The sequence below is a fragment of the Suricata suricatta genome, chromosome X (assembly GCF_006229205.1).
Source record: "Suricata suricatta isolate VVHF042 chromosome X, meerkat_22Aug2017_6uvM2_HiC, whole genome shotgun sequence".
Taxonomy (NCBI): Eukaryota; Metazoa; Chordata; class Mammalia; order Carnivora; family Herpestidae; genus Suricata; species Suricata suricatta.
This window is the reverse complement of record NC_043717.1, coordinates 35239157-35244280: the sequence shown is the minus strand read 5'-3', so window position 1 is coordinate 35244280 and position 5124 is coordinate 35239157.

Here is a 5124-nt window from a genome sequence, read left to right as displayed (position 1 = left end):
CTTCGGCATGTAGCTCCCCAGCTTCTTGAGCTCATTTGCGTCAAGTCAGTAGCATCTCAGAAACAACATGTGGGAGGTTTTTATGGGCCAGATATGAAAGTGGAACACCAGAGTTCCCAGTTCATTCTAAGGTCTAAGACTTAGTCACATGGCCACAACTAACCTCAAGATAGGCTCGAAAATGTGATCTAACTGTGTACTCAGGAAGATTAGAAAAAAGCTTTGACAAGCAGCTGTGATTCTCTGCCATTGTGTGTGTGGGGGGGGCAGGTGGTAGGAGTGCTTATCAGGAGCAAGATGGATATAAGTAAGGGAAGAGAAAGCTAGGCCAGTACCCTCCCCAGTAAACTTCTGAGGTGTGCTGAAAGAGATGAGAAGGACAGATACCATATGTTTGCACCCATAGGTCTAACAGGAGAATCCTAATGGAGGACCATGGGGAGGAAAGGGAGAAAGAGAGTTGGGGAGAGACAGGGCACAAATCATGAGAGACTATTGAATACTGAAAATGAACCGAGGGTTGAAGAGCGATGGGGATAGGGGAAGGGGGATGATGGTCATGGAGGGGGGCACTTGTGGGGAAGAGCACTGGGTGTTATATGGAAACCAATTTGACAATAAACTATTAATAAAAAAAAGAGATGACTTATGGTCATTTCCAAGGCGTATCTCTTCTTCGTGAGGGTGATTTGAGCTAGGGGTGTGAAGGAATTCCACAAGATGGGGGAACTTTGCTTTAACTTCAAGTTCTTCTTGTCTCTGGTGGATTTATTCCTCTGAAGTCCTGTCTGCCCCTATGATTAATCCGATGATCTCCTGCCCTCCAGCTTTGGTACTATGTCTGGCTCCTGAAGGCTTTTACAGAAAAGACTTTCCTTGACTCTTCTGATCTTAGATCACATGCACTCTTATCCTTGAGATCAATCTAAGCCTATGGGACAGAAAGAAATTATTAAATTGAATTTGTCATATGTTTGTTAACAGTCTTAGTCAGTTGGTTGATCACACAATAATAGAGTTCTTTCTGAAGTTCTAGCAACTCATTACTGTCCCCAGGAAAACCACTTCATGTTTCTGTATCTCTAGTTCTTCTTCTAGGAGGGGAAAAAAAAAGGGACATGACATTTTACACGTCACAACTATCTTCAGGACCCACAGTGGTTTCCCAATAAATCCTGTCGACATACTAGCTTTCAGTTAAAAGTGATTCTGAGGTCCTCTGCAAATCCAAAAGTGGCAGCGAAAGGTTCCTTACTGCTGAGTCTGTGGACACTTCCATGTTTTGGCGGAGGGCCAAAAAATAGCCTTCTCACATGTTTTACTTTGTAAATGGATGTTAAAATAGACATTTCTGCCGAGACACTAATAGATACCAGATACCAAAACGACTTGCGAAATAAACTTTCCTAGAGGATTTTCGGAAAGAAGTGGCAAAAACCCAAAATGATGAGTTTTGTGACTCACTCACAACATGGGGAGAAAGGGTCGAGGTTTAGAGTGGAGAGGGAGTCTTTTTTGACATGATTTATTTGAGAAAGTTCTGTTGAGAAGGCCAGGAAATACTTCCTTCTTTACCTCAGATCACGAGAGAGGGGCTTTCTGGAAACCACTTGGTGGGGTCATACGTGTTGCCCATCATTCAAGGGGAGACACAATAGATTAATGTCTACTTCATACCTGGAATGGATAGACTACCTGCTCTGGGGGGTAGCTGCCTTGGGTGGAACAACGGCCAACAGTTCTGGAACTTACTGGAGAAAAGGATGCAGAAGTGTTTACTGTGAAACAGACGTGTGTGTGTGTGTGTGTGTGTGTGTGTGTGTGTGCGTGTGCGTGTGTGTGTTAGAGCAAGAGTGTGAGAGAAGCAGCAATAGGATCAATTTAGGAACGATCTAGCAGGGCCCACTTAAAACAGCAAAAGCATCTTTGGAGAATAAAATTAATAAACCCAAGGGGACACCAGAGACTGAGAAAACAGAAGACATGAGACAGGAGAGAGCCCATTATCTGGGGCAAAAGAACCACCAAGCATTTGGTGGGGGGAGACATCCCAGGTGCCAAAGTCCTATCTACCGCCACCCCCAACTGTATACTTTCCCCTCCTCACACGGAGCGCAGGGGGCGTGAAGGACCAGGAGAACAGCCGGGGAAAGAAAACAAAGCAGCACTATTTCTTCTCCAGATAAAAAGCTGACACTGTCTCTCTCCACCCTACCCCCTGCTCCAGGCTTCCTACCAGCAGCCAGTCATGTTCCAAATTTTAATCGCCGCATGGACCTGGAAATTTTGGTTACTGATAAGGACTAAAAAGAGAATGTGTTTTGGACTTAAAGTGACCATACCCGTTTGTATTACCTAATCACTCCGGAAAAGAAATGGGGCTCCCCAGTATTTTTTTCTACGGGCTGGGAAGGAATTATCCTTCTGAATAAATGTAAGGGAACAGGAGGAGACAAAAAATAAAGTTACCTTCAATTGATGTGACTACGTGGTTACAGCCCCTTTGGAATACACTGGGAATGCTCGTGATCCGTCTGCACAGTACATACCTTGGAAGGAGGCAGCTTGCTTTCTTTTACAGATGTATAAATACCGCCCAATGTGTATTGTATCTCTTTTCCTCACCCTGATCTCAGAGGAAATGGAGACGCCCTCATTTCCATTACCTGCACTTATTATTGTTTTGCCCACGATGCTTAAAGGCATTCTTTTGGAGTCAATTTCTAAATGTTAAGATGCTTAGTTAAATAAGTGCACGCAAATTTTAAGATCATTTTTTTTCTGCTTAGACAAATGGCCACAAATCTATTGCTTCCAAATCGTGCTTTGCTCCTGCATTTAGCCATAGTTGTGAGCGTATTAGTACTGCACTCTGAAATGACACAATTATTTTGGCATCAGGCTCCATTTCAAAAGATACTTCATATGCCGGTAGGTCTCCAAGGGATTTATTTCCCCTCTCTCCTGATTTCCTTATTTTCTTTCTTTGTGTTGCAGTAAAATTCAAGGCTAAGCACAGTGTGGCACAGAAAATGCTTCCCTCTGCCTCATTTTTTTAAAACTTGTGTCTGTGTGGATTCAAGATCATGCTGAGTGCTCTGATATAGAGCAGGACAGATGTCCTGGCTGAATCGAGAGATCCAAACTCAGTGAAGTGTAAGTCATGGGACAATTGGCTGTTCTCAAAACTTGATGGAAAATGACACCACTTTGAAGCTTTTGTTTTCCGGTGCAGTAAGAGCTATTAGGTGTCTTTTGCAACCAGGTCAGAGCTATCTACGGACATATTATGCAAAATGGGGTGATTGCTTTCTGTTCTTTCCATGCAGATCATGTGCCTTTTTTGCTTTTGGATCGACAGTTCAGAGTCCTGGGTACAAATCGTTGGCTAACTTCCAACTGATATGTTAGCTGTGCTGATTCCCCTACTAATTTGGCATTATAGCTTTTCCACCCCCCTTCCTTAGAACCTTAAAAAATTATCAAAATTTACCTCCTGCATTCCACTGCCCAGTATGGTATTTGTCCAACAGTGCTATAACCTTCAAAACCACCATGCTGGCTTCATTTTGTGCGTGATCGATTAGAATCCTGTTTGGAAATAACAGCTTAGGGCACTGTATTAAGTGGGTTGAGACCACAGAGCTGATGAGTACCATCCTGCACATGACAATGTAGCAGGTGGTGTCGATGCCCTGCCCGCACCCAGTTCATTGCACTCAAAAGGACTTCCCACTGCCAACATCCACATCTCCGGGTCAGGGGGCCATGTCCCAAACCACGGATGGTCACTCTGCCTGTGCACGTGGCTGGCTGGCTGTGTCAGGAATTAACACTCCCCAAGAGCACCTCTCAACCAGTGATACCCAGGAGTCGATATACAAACGTTCCAAGTCCTTTGCCTCTCGAATGGGATGCTCCTGAGGTGTGCATATTACACTAGCTGCTGGAATTTACCAATGTGATTAAGTGCCAGTCACTCACAGTGGTAGCTGGATTGATAATACCTCCTTCCTTGGTTTTTCTCTCTTGCTTCACTACTTCCTTGCTGGTGCATCTTGGACCTCCACGATCTACTAAGACTCAAATTCTTATCTTCCTGAGTTTGCTTTTCGGGAACCCAAACAAAAACCGAAAGGCAAGTCATACCCACTTAAAAACCCAAAAAGGACCTCAAACTCCAAGTATATGAGTTTATTTTTATTTTTTAAGCTTGTTTATTTTGAGAAAGACCGAGAGAGTGAGCAGGGGAGGGACAGAGAGAGAAGGAGACAGAGGATCCGAAGGGGGCTCTGCACCAACAGCAGAGAGCCTGTGGGGGGCTTGAACACAAACACTGCGAGATCATGACCTGAGCTGAAGTCAGACCCTTAACCGACTGAGCCACCAGGTGTCCTGAGGATAATTCTTTTAAACAAACGTGTCCTGGGGATGGAGGAGTGACCCCCCCCCATACAACTCTCATGTGTCTTTCCTTGCCAGAAATGGAAGATGTGGGGCGCCTGGGTGGCTCAGTCGGTTAAGCGTCCGACTTCAGCTCAGGTCATGGTCTCACGGTTCGTGGGATCAAGCCCCATGTCTGGCTCTGTGCTGACAGCTAGCTCAGAGCCTGTAACCTGTTTACGGATTCTGTATCTCCCTCTCTCTCTCTGAACCTCCCGTGCTCACGCTGTCTCTCTCTCTTTCTCAAAAATAAATTAAAAAAAATTAAAAAGTTAGAAAAAAAAAGAAATGGAAGATGCTGTAAGTTCTAAACCTTCCTTTTAACTCACCTCTGTGCCCCCAGTGTCACCTCCCTCCCATCTGCCCTGGGTCACACACGATCTGGCTAGTTCTCTTACAACTCAATCTTCAGATATTGCTCCCTGTTCAGAAATCTGCAACGACCTCCCAATGGGACAGCAACAAGGCAAAATGTCTGCCTCATCCTTGGCCTCCCTCATATGCAAGGAAGAGAAGTTGGCTGTTTATCATCCCAGCCCACTTCCTGCTGACCCGCGGGTCGACAGGCTCTGCATTCCTCCACCGAAGGCCACAGCTCCTGTTAGATAACCTATTATAGCTATGGCTGGAACTATAGCTCTCCCTTAAGATTACTTACCCACTTTGTCCTCTTGACTCTCC